Source organism: Rhipicephalus sanguineus, chromosome 4 (assembly GCF_013339695.2).
Source record: "Rhipicephalus sanguineus isolate Rsan-2018 chromosome 4, BIME_Rsan_1.4, whole genome shotgun sequence".
NCBI classification, from domain to species: Eukaryota; Metazoa; Arthropoda; class Arachnida; order Ixodida; family Ixodidae; genus Rhipicephalus; species Rhipicephalus sanguineus.
Genome location: NC_051179.1, coordinates 152,590,711 through 152,604,640, shown reverse-complemented (window position 1 = coordinate 152,604,640; position 13,930 = coordinate 152,590,711).

Here is a 13,930-nt window from a genome sequence, read left to right as displayed (position 1 = left end):
ATTGTCGAGATTGTAAGTGCACGCCAAATTCGATGAATGCGCAGTGTTGTACCGTCATAGAAATGAAGAAACGCGCCTGATGATAGAAGCATGGCATATCGAGAATAGTGGTAACGCATGCGTGAGCCAACCGTCGATTAACTTGCATAAAGATGAAATCAAATGCCTTAACAGTTATCTTCAACGTAGACCGCCACGCGTGCCGGATTGATAGGTTCGCCTGTTGCATGGGCATGCGCAGATAAGTTTTCGTGCCTTCTTTCTTTTCAGCCGTTGTGCGTCTCTTCAGTTGTTAGTCGGCGTTTGTGGTGTCCTGACTTCTTTCTTGTGTCCTTGTTTGCACGCCCTGTCTTTTTAGAATGAATACTTACCAACTAGCTCAGCTCTCTGTTATTCTGTCTCCAGTATGAGACATACAAAGCTGAAGTCAAACAGTTTATTAGTATGTTGACTAGCCATTTTGCAAGTCTCTGAGCAAGTGTCAGCGTGGCGTAGTGGTAAAGTATTCGGCTCGGGATCCGAAGGTTGGAGGTTCGATTCCCGGTGGCGGACGTTTTTTTTTGCATACGATGGTTTTTATTTTTATTTTTTTTTTGTACTAGTGCTATCTACATCGCCTTCTATACAATTATTTATATGTGACGGCTAGGCACGATGGTGCCGACGCTGTAGAGCCGTTTTACGCTCCGTCATTCTCCAGCATCCATCATACGCCAGCATCCATGCATACACCACGTGCCACCATCTTCCAGCACCATAATCCACCATAATGGTGGATGGTGGAATCCACCATTCCTCATGGTGGATGAATTTTCAATAGGGTACTCCATAATAATGTACATATAGGCCTACGTTAGTAGTATGCATTAAAGTGGCGCTGCCTTCGCGTGACGTAATGATCCCATGCTCGTCAGCGCGTCTTGGGCAACTTTTCAGCGTGCTCATGCAACCGTTTAAATGTGAACATATTCGACAGAGATCTGTCTGGCTGGGCACGCAGTTTCCAGGTCGCTAAGATTTTGGAGTGACATAGTTTTGCTACCTACACTTCGTCTCAGAAATGACGCGAGCTGCTACACGGTGCGGCCGTGCATATGCACAGTTACGTTTTCGATTACTTGGCTTGGCTCGTGTATCGAGAGAGTGACGACGCCGGGACAAGCCATCCACGACACAGGCGCAGGCAACCTTAGGCGCAGGCGCACACAACGCTGTACAAATACCGGGAAGGTATATAAAGCCACACATCTCATTGTAACAGCTTGCTATTTTCAAAAATGGTTGGAAAGCTCAAAATAAAGGTGGTTAAGCATAGTTACAGTAACTCCTGCGAAAGGAAAACAACGACAGCTTTTACAAGGGCTGGCGGCATCGCTATCAATTCTTAGCGTTACTGGAGTAAGCCTCCATGCGTGTTTGGAGCCTTTCAGATCGAAAAATACTGCTTATAAAATAACTACGTGCTTTTCGGATAAACCACTGCAGCTACAAACGCTATGAAGGGTGAGCTTCCTGTCGCGCCATAAAAAACTGGGTCGAGAAAAATCAGTTGTTGGTCCCTTTAACCAACTTGCCCAGCCTTACATCCGTCACCCTTGCTTGCGCAGTCGTACAGCTTTTGTCCCGCATCGCGCTCGCTCCACGTGTCGGCTCCTTCAGTGTGACTGGAAGCAATCTCGGAGGCCGTGTTTTTTTGCGTCCTGCAGTCGCTTGAAATGGCTGTATGTGCGTACAAAATGAAGCTGTGGTTGCCATGTCTAGTTCTGCACAAGGCGGCTGCGCAGGCATTCTTTAAGTTTTTCTCGGGCACATGCCGTGTGCTTGTCTTGCTTTCTATGCCCCTGTCAAGTCTCGCTTGCTCACGCTATGATGATATTATAAGTACAGAGGGCGGCCTCAGTGTTGCCTGCTACGCGATAGAAAAGTGTTCCCTGAAAACAACAGAGATCAACAAAGACAGGAAGGTGAAGATAGTGTGCTTAATGCGTCTTTTTTTTTAACAGAGCGCCTAAAAATGCGGCCATGACGGCCGTCCGCGTACATATACGGGCGGTATGACGTTAAATAAAAGTCGTTCGCGCCGCTGCAGGCAGGGTATGCGGCAATCTTGGCGTAATCTCGGTCTTTCGCTGCAGTAATTAAGTGCGTAAGTGCAGAAGATGCACGCGTCGTTGGGACACACGGTGTCTCGAAGGACTCTTCCTTTCTTCGCGCCTCGAGGCATGCAGCTCATGTTTCAGGCATCCGTGATTACGTGTGTGTGAGGGAGTGTAAACATTAGGTTCTCGTCACGACCACGGAAACAAAGAAGTGTCGTCCGCGCCTTTCTCGTCGAGCACCGTCGTCGGCCTTCCGGTCTGCTGGCCTCGAGTTTTTTCTTTTTTTTCTAGCGCATGCGTAACGTGTTGGCGCGAGTCGTCGCCGGAGACGTTTCCGGTGTGCTCGCGTAGCTAGCGCGACGAGGCGCTCGCTCCCTGGAGCGATGCTCGCCTTTACAAAAGTAAGCGCGGCTCCGACGTGGGCAGGCAGGGAAGAACGGTTTTTGTCGACTCTCCCACGTTGTTTGCCGGCCTAAATGTGCCACACTGAACGCAGTCCTTGCTCGTGTCTGCGCTGTGTGTACACCTCGCAACTGAATATGCATCGTGTACACTCTAAGCCAAAAATGGAAAAAAGGAGAGTAACTGCCGGTTTTAGTCCTAAAGACCAACTGTTACTCCCCAAAAAGACCAACTGGAACAAGATGGCTGACATGGCTCAAGTTGGGGGAGTAAGCGTTTAGGGTTAGGTTGGAAGGGAGCAACAGAAGGACGAACGGCAACAGTTTCTCTCGGCGCGCAACCGCTGCTCTCCTACAGGACGCACCCAGTATCGGTCGATGCACGGCCACATTTTCTTGCGGGCTGGCATAAGGAAACTAGTTTTTGTAAACTGAACAGAGAGATACGCACGCTAATAGGGACATTTGGCTTGTACGTGAACTTTTTAATGTTACCGTGTTACCGGAACACATATGTTTTAGAAAGGTTTTACCTCCCCGTACGTAAACGGATACCTTTACGTTTGAATAAACCATGAAATGTTGATGATAACGGCATTTAAATTATATTTAATTTATAGGGGTTTTTAGCGTAGAATACCGGGTTATCCGACGATGGTGTCGCCATCTTGTGACGCTTCGTACAACCATAGTCGTGGACACGTTTGTTTTCGCCTAGTGTTTTAGAGGAAAAAAATGATTGAAAAGGTAACTAATTCGTAATAATGCCGCGGCAAGGCATTTACACCAGAAGTGGAACGCACGATGTTTCTGAAATAACAATTTTTTGCTTGCCTGCTTCATCTTGTTCCCGCTAGATGGCGTTACCTATCCAGCCTGTCGGGGTATTTATGTCAAGGCTTCTCACGTTTTTACCGCTTCGGTATTCTAATTCTAGGTCACTCTAGTGACTCTAGCCGCTGAAACAAAGTGATCGCAATTACCGCTCGCACTTCGGCTTATTTTTACTCGGCGGCTGGAGCCTCGGCAAAGCGGGTATCGTGAGTAGCCGCGAACGAATGTGGATTTTCGAGATAGGGCCGTAAACGTAAACTAATCCGGAGAGTAGTTCACGTTCCGTAAGGGCCCGCGTATGCGCAGATTCGTTCCGGCAACTCGTAACACGGTAACGTAAAGCTAAAAGCCCACAATACAAGCTAAAATCGCCCAATAAAAGGTATGGTTGCACTAGAACGCCAGCACCTGAAGCTGTTGTCGTCGCAAGTCAAATGGCGTGTTTGCGTATAACAGTTGGCATAAATATATAGCCTGAGAGTGTGGCAATAAAATGCGAAGCTTCGCGAGACTCCGTGTATACTTCGCGACAAACAAGCGGTTGAGAGAAGTACACAGTTGATAGACTTTACATTTTCGGTTTTATGCTGACGACGAGACTGACAGCGAGCTAACGCCGCTGCCTCCCCTACCCCCTCATCTCTACCTTGTCACTGGCTGATTTTGCCGGGAGGACAGTTATCGCAATCGGGTCCGGTAGTTTGAATTTGTGTTTAATCTCAGAGCAAACGGACGTTATCAGCTCGGGCGGTGTTGTCTATTCAAAGGGGAGGCGACTCTTCCGCAAAAAATATTATTATTAATATTGATATTAATAATAACAATGATAATAAAGAAGAAAACACACCTCCGGGCAAAAAAGAAAAAAAGAAAAAACTGGCCTTTTAGCTAGCGCAAAGGGAGCACGGCAAAGCCTGTGTTTTCGTGAGAGACTCATTGCCTTGACGTTTTCAGATGTATACATTGTTACCTTCTATTCTCTTTCGAACATCACAACTGGTTCTGCACGCCTATACTCATTTCACTAAGATGTCAGAACGCGCAACGACCCGTCGGTACCTACATAACCCCGTTTCCTTTCAGACGGCGCCGTAGCGTTTGGTGGCGCAGTGGTTAGCGTGCGCGCATGGTGATTAAGTGGTCGCGAGTTCGAATCCTGTGTGTTTGTTGCAAATTTTCTGAAATTTCTTTCTGAACGAGATGTCTGTGTATAATTTGTACATCCAAACAAATATGTGTATAAACCTCAATGTGCTCTAGAAGTCAATCAAAAACGAATTTTTTTTTGGCCCAAGAAGAAACTAAGGAGTAACGGGAAGGAGCATCCGTTGCTCCCTTGAGGAGCATCAGAAAGGAGTAACAGTTGGTCCTCAAGGAGAGCAACGGTTCGTCCCCTTGCCGTTGCTCCTTTTAGAAGAGTAATGGGAGTGACAAAGCACTTGCTCCCTCAAAGGAGGAACCCCTATGCCCCCGTTCCTCTCTTTTGGCTTAGAGTGTATACTTAGGCACTGTGGCGTGTACGGCGACCGCAACTCTCCTGGCGCCGAAATGCTGCCCCTCTAGACGGACAATCATCATTGTATTATTCCCTATTACGATGTGACTTTAGTTGTCCGAGCAAATCCCGTGTGCTCAGATTTAGGTGCACGCTAAACCCCCTGTGGTCGAAATATCCGGAGCCCTCCACTACGGCGTCCCTCATGATCATATCGTGGTTTTTGGGCGTTAAACGCCGGCGATTATTAATTGTCCGCCCCAATCGAGTGGTCTTTGCCCAACGTGGGCGGCCTTCTCATTTCGAAAAGCCGTTAGTCCTGTTCGCCTGAGCTAGCTGGTTCGCAGGGCTCCGACTGGACGACCAGACCTCGCATTGCTTGTAATATTGTTTGTTTGCTCTGCGTGAACCGAGGCATGTACAGCGCGGTTACAAAGAACTATATATATATATATATATATATGCCAAGGAAAGTATGGGGGATGTTTTTAGTAATAAATGTAAGGTAATTGTGAAGAAAGAAAAGTGGACGAAAAGATAGCTTGCCGTGGGCAGGGACCGAACCTGCGACCTTCGAATAACGCGTCCGATGCTCTACCAACTGAGCTACCGCGGCGGCCATCCCCCCGTCCACTTTGTAGGGTATATGTGTGCATTTAAACGTGGGAGCGTCAGTCAGCGCCGCCAGTAGCCATGACGGCGAGTGTGGAACACTCTTTTTCTGCCTGTTGGCGTCACGTAGCACGTGAACTTATTACGAGCTGGCAGCTGACCAATAATCCCTCGCATACTACCTGAAAGCATCAAGTCTGCCAGAACGAGACCCTCGCTATGAATGAAGGAAAGAAGTGTTAATTTCAAGGGCTCGTTTTCTTTGTTATACACAATATTAATGAGAACTAACAGACAATAATGCCAAGGAAAGTTTGGGGGATGTTTTTAGTAATAAATGTAAGGTAATTGTGAAGAAAGAAAAGTGGACGAAAAGATAGCTTGCCGCGGGCAGGGACCGAACCTGCGACCTTCGAATAACGCGTCCGATGCTCTACCAACTGAGCTACCGCGGCGGCCATCCCCCCGTCCACTTTATAGGGTATATGAGTTGTATGATGAGTTCTAACTCATACAACGATGAGTTGTATGAGTTAGAGGAAGGGTTACGGGTTCATGGAAGCCTGTGCTCGTGTCGTTGTCGCATTGCACGCGTGTGCTTTTGCATGTATCGCCATTGTTAGAGCCGCGCGCGAGCGCGTAGCACTGGTGGTACACGCAGTGCACAGGAACACACGCACGCACAAAAGGAAAAGGCGGGGGGGGGGTCTCTTTGTCGTTCCAGCACAACGTTGCCCCCATTGTTCTTGGCACACTGCCTCGAAAAAGCTCACGGCAGCTGCGCGTATGTTATGTGCGTCGACGTTCTCTCACCGCTCTGCCGCGCAATCTCGCTTGTTTACGTCTATCGGCCGGCCGCGGCACACCCCGCTCGTATGTAGGATGTAATCGCGCCTATTTCTGGCGCACGGCCACCTTCTTTCTTTAACATGACCGCTGTTATGTGCGTGTGTGTTTCCGTACACGCTTTCATATAGGTGGCGACAGGCCGCCTGCGAAAGTTGACGATATGTCCATGATGTGCCGCACCATTCTATGCATAACTTTTATGAGGCAAAACGTGCCTCACTTGGTTATCAATAGACTCTCCCATTTCCGGGTTCTTCTGAGGCGTGTTTTGCAGCGTCAGTTGAACCCATGTGGAGACGGCAGGAGGGGGGGGGGGCTGCGTTCGAAGCGCCGTCTACTATCCACTGATTGCATGAAGCGCAAGTTTTATGTCGAAGTTTCATTGTGAAAAAGGCCCCCGTACTGGCTGAAACGTCTTTTATTTGAACGATTGGTCGGCGCTTGTCATCTCCCGTCATGAAGTTATATGTCGAACCACGCGACCAAATACCTATGACGAGCGTGCCGGAGGCATCCATCGGTTCTTCCGGCTGGTTCCAACAGTCCGACCATTTCGGGTGCGCATCAACGACGTAACGCGCGTTTTTTGGCGGTCGTCTGTCTTTTTTTTTTTTAAGCCAAAACGCGTGACGCGTCTTAACTGTCAGCTTCCGCGCCGGCATATCCCGTGCCGCTTGTTTTCGACGAGCTCTCCTAATCCAGCGTGGCAGTATATATGCCTATCGATCACGCCACGTGCGCTTGCTAATCATCTTCCGGGCGGCGTCTCCTACACCCTTTCTCAGCAGTAGTAGTAGTAGTGGCGTCGGCCGTGACCGCGGTTTCCGCTGCCGTGCCCCGGAACGCTCCGTTACGCGAGGATGTGACACGCGCGCAGTCGAAAGAGGGAGTGGATGTGTGTTCCAAATGAGTGGTGGCGGCACGGAGTACGTACCACCTCGTTCCTTCGGAAGCATTGTGTTTGGCATCGCTGCTTTTGCTGCTGCTGCTGCTGCTGCTGCTGCTGCTGCTGCTGTCGTCGTCATTCGGGCGCGTCGTCATTGCCGTGCCGACTTCCTCACCGGCGTGTACTGAGTTGGCAACCCCCCCCCCCTCCCACCAACACCGCCGCTGGGCCAGCAAATCTTCTCGAGGCCCCCCTCCAACGGCAGGGTGCGCGAACGGTGCAAAACAATGCGTGCTACTGGCAAACTGGTGCGTGTCGAAACGATCGGGGCCAGCGGGCCTGTCCACCGCCATCCCCCGTGCTGCGCCCGCGTATAACGGTGCGTGATCTCCGCATCGTGTGTAGACGAGGGAGGAATCCGAGTACCCGTACCATTGCGTGATCGAGCCACCATCGGCGAATTTGTTTATTTTTACTGCTACGTTTCGCGGGGTGGTTGTTCTCCTATACAGCGCAGGTGTTCTCACCTTTTACGTATTTGTTTATTTTGATCGCCTGCAAATTTGATCTCAATCCTTGGCTGCTATCGAAGCTCGCGTCTTTTGTGTCGTGTCTTCTTCTCACCGTGTCCTTTTTAGAGCTTGTTAGACGCGTTCCACCTGACTGGATCACTCGGCCATTGATTGGTCAAGGGGTATGGTGTGGACGCCGGAGAGGCGCTCCCATAACGAGGCTGCAGACCTGGATTTCCTTTTCCTATTTTTGCAGCGGGTCACATGGTTTGGAAAGAAGCCCCCCTGTTTGCAAGACTGCGCATTGAATCTGCATTTAGACTACGCTCGTGAAACACAGTTATTATTTGGCCCTCGCGCCAGCAAACAGAATCACGTCATCATTTTTGAAACGTAACCCCTGCGTACCGTTGTCGTTGAAACGTAAACCCTATACGTACTCCTGTCGGGTGCCGTCCGTATAGTGCACGCTGCTGCGACGTTGAATGACAAGAGTGGTGACCCGTGCTCTCATGTCCCCTATAGCAAACAGTAGCACACCCGGGATTTCTGTGTGCGTAAGAGCAGGCACCGTGCGTAGTATGACATGTCCTTGCTTCAGCTGGAGGAATCCAGCAACAATGCAGCGGTGCAGCAGCGATAACAACATGAAGTATACTCGAAAAAAGCCGCAAGAACGTTGTAATCAAGAGGCAGAAAACAGACAGTGACACACACTGGGTCACCGTCTCATTTCTCAGCCGCTCGGCTTCTTCTTCCTTTTTTTTTTTTTCAATTTCCACGTTATTGAAGCTTTTTTCTTCTTTCGAGTGCAACAGTGTAGCAACTAACCCAGCAAGCAACTCTCTTGGACAGTGCATGGGGCACTGAGCGGAAGGCAGCGGTGAGACGTTAATCCGCCTCGTGTGGCGTGGGGGTTACGACCCTCCTCAACCTTTATTGTGCATATCGTGGCAGTCGCTCGTTAACATCCAAAATTTAACTTACTCGGTGTATTTACTGGGCACGAAAACTTCGGCCAAGTTCTGTTACGATATTACCGCGATTGTGGGAATTCAGTTAAAACCGCGCAGCACCCGCCAGATAGCCGTCTGTTTCTTGGTGCCGGATCCTCCGACGCCGGCTCAACCGCGCGGCACACTGTTTATTATCGTTATCGCTTTCGCTATTCAAAACGGTATAACCAAACCTGAAAAGCGGGCCATCTTGAAGCTTTGACCTGTTCCTCGTGTATGCCTCACAGGCTGGCCACGCCGTAGCCACCATCAATTTCGCCCGATATGTGGACGAAAATAGGCTGACCGCGCGCGAGCATATCTTGGGCCGTGCTCGAGAGCCATTAATTTGACCGTTTGCCCTTTTCGCGGTGACCGTTCGCGCTATTCCTTCTTTCCTCACTCCCTCACTCTCTTTCTTTTTTTCCCGCGCAGAAACCGGAGCTGCGGTGGCCATCAAGAGCATCACCAAGAAGAACCTGGCAAAATCGCAGAATCTCCTCGGCAAGGAAATAAAAATTCTCAAGGCAAGTCCATGCTACTCCTTGTGCGCACTTTAAAAAAGTCACGAATACAGGGTTTCCGAGGAAGGGTATGAAAGTATCTCCAAAAGTAAACTATCAGGTGAGGCGGACGTCATTAAAATAAAAATTGGTAGTAAATTCACCGGTCAAATACACGAACAGCGGCCACTCTTTCTTTTTTTTTTTTTTTTTGAAGTCCGCTGTCTATGACGCCGTTGCCGTGAAGTATACCTGATGTGATTACTTGTGCCAGTATTTATTACCCCTCCTTCGTGTAAAGTCCCAAATTAGGGGCCTTATACAGGGTAACGCCGATAAGGATTTGTTTGTCGTCGATATATGGTCCCGCGTAGCTATGCGTGTTTGAGTGTTAACCAGTGCTCGTGCTGGCTCGTTTCGTGTTGTGCGCCGTGTTCTAACGCCTTCCTTTCTTCAAAAATTTATTTTGTCTTTCGTACTTTTGCAGCGAAGTATGGCTAGGCGAACCACAAATTCGTCCGTCATCATGGGCACACAAATTCCTAGCGCGTGTGTGTCACAAAAATTGGGCAAGCCAAACTACTCACCACTGTTCCACGAAAGATGAAGAAGAGAACACACGGTCGGGAAACACCAATTAAGATTTCTGGACAGACGTAAGGAATAATTGGGAAGGACTTTAATGAACCGTCGGGAATAACTCAGTGATGAACGCCGGCGCCGCTCGTTTCAGCTTCGCTGATTAATCATCCGTACGGAGGGCTTGGGAGGTGATTTCTTTTTGTTTTTGTTTTTTTGTTTCAGCTGACCGTTTCTAGAAGCTTGCACCACTCTGTAGCGCTTCTGCAATTTGCCCTTGATTTTTCATGGCGCAAGCGTGCTCCACAGCCGACTAGACGAATCATTTGCGCGTTCTAAACCAGTCTGGTTAGACGCGCCGCGCTGATTTTTCCTCTTGATTCTTTTGCGCAAATCGCCCGGTGGAGGAGAGGTGAGAGAAGCGACACACAATGTATGCATAGCTGGGTTTGTGATTTTAGCTTAGCCTCTTCGCCTCAGATGACGTTTCGGTTGACGCCATAGACAAGGTACACACGTGCGCGAAGAGGCCATGACTCTGCAAACTGAGCGTTATCTGCAGGGTTACGAATGAGTGCGCTGATGAGCCGCCCCCACCGCTGTACAGAGTTTCTTATGTAACGACAGCGACGAGGATGCGTACATTCTGTGTGTATGTGTTTGTGTGTGCATTGGCTGCGTCTCCTCTCCGTGTTCTTCGCATGTTTGATTGTCCCTTGCTTCTCGGAATGTGTTTCACGCTCGGTTGGTTCGGCGCCAGACTTCGCGGCCCACTGGAGCCGCTGCGTGTTGTGTGCAGTTCCTATTCCTATCCGAGAGCGTGCGTCGTCGAGGCTGTTTTGTGAATATGTATGGAGGTAACTTAACCTTACCAACTGCGTAGAAAGAAAGAGGAAGAGATAAGTGTGGGAAATTTATCAGGTCGCAAGTCTCGGCAGAGCACACCTGGGGTGACAATCTGAGTTGCGAACGTTCTTATGATAGCGAAAGGAGGTCATTTTAGTTAAGCTTTACGTTATATCACTATACGCTCTTGTAATCTAAGGCGCAAGATGCTTAACCAAAGGTGGCATTCGGGATATACAGCAGAGGAAATGACGGCTACGTTTCGAAGCCACTATTTGTCAAGTGGGCTAGCTGCTTCAAGGACACCAATGAGTGTTCGGTGTTCCTTTCACAATGGTGTCTGTTGTGTTGGTTATTCGTGGTCTAAATGTTTTGAAAATTATCGCTTCTTTACTCTCAGTATCTTAGTTAATCAGAATTACCTTCACTTACTCTGAAAATAAATTCAGTTACTTCTTGATTACCCCCAATCACTTCAGTTTGCACTACTTTACTATACTCTGTTACAACAACAGAAAAATAAAAGCGAGCTGCCCCCGCAGAACCGCGGCTTGCCTGCCCTTCACGTGTAAAGGACAGCTCGTGCTAGCTAGTTTCCGCTCGAACCGCAAGTACTTTTTCTCGGCCAGTGTAAGTACTACCTATATTAAGAGTTAAAGGTTCGTCGTTACTACCTAAAACATTCCGTCTGGCTGAGCAGCATCCTGACGAAATTTACGAGAACGTTCAAGTTCTCGACCAGCGACTCAAACGCGCGTCTTTATGGGAAATTCAACTGTCCGAATCACTCGAGGTGCGCTTGACGTCACGGAAAGGAGTAAGCGCTATTGGATGGAGCATTGATGCAAGTTCTCTGTGGGAGGTACCGCGATGGCTGTGGGTCCACATGTCCACATTACGTTTCTTCCTGAGGCTGTAACCGACTATGGGCGTCTGTATGACGTGCAGCAGGCCCGTATGACGCAACGTTACTAGAACAAACTCAGTTTAAAAGCTCCGCCGGAGAGGCGGTCCGCGTGGCGGTCGCGAGAACTAGTGGCGCTGCAGTCACGTCTAGCTAGTCTAGCTTAACTAGCTCCCGCGGCTGGCGCTTGTTGTGTTCTGCGCCGCCGATGTACGAGCGCACGTGGGTAGCAGCGTCGTCTGCGCTTTGCTAGCTCATTTTTGCGACTGTTCTTGACCAGGCTTAGCGTCTTGCACGAAGATGCGTGCACGATGTACGGAGCGCAACGAGGACGAAGAGATTCACGGTGCGGTATGCCGACTTGTTTTGCGCCGGGCTGCAAGAACGGCTACTGCAACGACGGCTCCGCTTCACGACACTTCTTCGGACCTCCAAAGACCCAACGACATTCAAGCTTTGCATGGCAAAGATAGAAAGCTTACTGCGAAAGGCAAGGTCTGTGACGTTCATTTTGAGAGTGACGATATTGTAAAGCACTATCGTCGTGTCGTGCGGGACAAGAAGTTTTGATCCTACGTGGAAAGTGGAACTCGCGTCCGGTGCCGTGCCGCGCTTGTTCCCAGTACTTCCACCCCACATTTCAAAGCCAAAATGTTCGGGGTTTAGGCGCAAATCCCCCCCAAAACGCACGGCGTCCCGCGAAAGCCCGGTGCCCAGTTTGGAGGAGCCGCCAGAAATAGAACAGCAAAACGAAAGGGAGGCGATTACCTATATACGCTACCGAGACTGAGAGTTGCATCACACTCACATTCGATCAGTTGTCAGCTGTCGCTATGCGTTCAAAGCAGTAGATTTTCGAGAGATTTAACGACGAGCTATCGAACAAGATGTGCGGAATATTTTTTTTGTGACGGTTGAAGGGATACTGACCCAAAATCGGAAAATTTAACGAGAACTCGGTAAATGAAATCTCAGTGTGCGATTATATCGAATAGATGTCGTCTCTGAGCAATTTTTTCGGCGGATAGTTGTATTTTCGGTATCTCATCTTTATACGTCGCATCCTTCTACGGTGCCTTAAACAAATCGAACAGATCGGCCGTAATGTGAGCACCGAGCAGTTATTCGCGCGTACTCTGTCGCTAGAAGAGTCGTCAGTATTAAACTTCAGTTTTTCAATTTCACCTAGCAGATGTTTCATGCCCGCAGCACTTCTTACACTGTACGACAGCCGTTTGCGTTTCGTGCTGTAGCCGTTCACTACGCAGTTAAACTGCTCGTCAAATACAATTATATTTTGCACAATAAAGTCTCCGTTCCCGAAGCAAAGTGTGAGATTGGGGTAGTTGGTATTCCATTATTAAACTGCGCAGCGCAAAAATTTGACACGGTACACATAGAAAAGACGAGGACCAGCGCTGGTCCTCGTCTTTCGCCTCGTACAGCCGCAGCAGGCCTTCGAGCGTCCGCGAGTGGCGGCGACGGCGCTTATGCGGCAGCGGCTGTGTCGTACGCAACCGTGGAAGGACGACCCGCACGCCCAAGGACGAGCCCCAACTGCAGGCGGCGGCTTTATTTACTTTATTTGCCTCATTTTCCGGTCCTTCTTTCCTTTTCCACTCCTATCGCTCGCACGCACACACCACACACACACACACAACACACACACACACACACACACACACAACACACACACACACACACACACACACAACACACACACACACACCACACACACACACACACACCACACACCGACGGATATTTAAGTGTAGTCCGAGAGGTCACGGTGACACCTTGTTGCTATGTTTGAACAATTTCCTTTCTTTCAAAAAGGAAAAAGCGGGGCATTTAATCTTCGCTCGTCCATTCTTTTCGAACGTCCCTCTCGGATTGCTTTCTTCTCTCTTTCTCTCGTTTCGAATTTGCCGTGCCCTCGGCAACACTGGAAGAAATGGTCAAATAATATACGAATAAAACAGAGAGAGAAAGAAAGCGAAGTTACCACTGTATGCCTTCTGTGCAGGCACCGCCTCCGTGACAGGCTCGAATCTGGAAAGGGGGGGGGGGGGGAGGGGAGTCTGCAGTGTGCCCTCTGCCTGCACCTTGACATTTAGGCGTCGCTGCTAGGGCTTCGTAATCTGCTGGTCGAAGCTCGTCATTCCGCCATATATTTTTTCTTTCTTTCTTTTTTTCCTTCGTACCACTACTTATTCGGTCTTCGCATTTTCTCGCTGACGATTACTGCGAACTCCTCGGTGCTTTAATTGGCGCTCTGGCGTGTAGGTGTAGTTGAGGAGGATGAGAGGGGGGGGGGGGAGGGAGGATAATACGGCGTTATTGATGGAGCCCTTGCGGGAGCACGACTCAGGCGTATTAAGTGTAGTCGTACATATGGTCACTTTCGTTACGAGT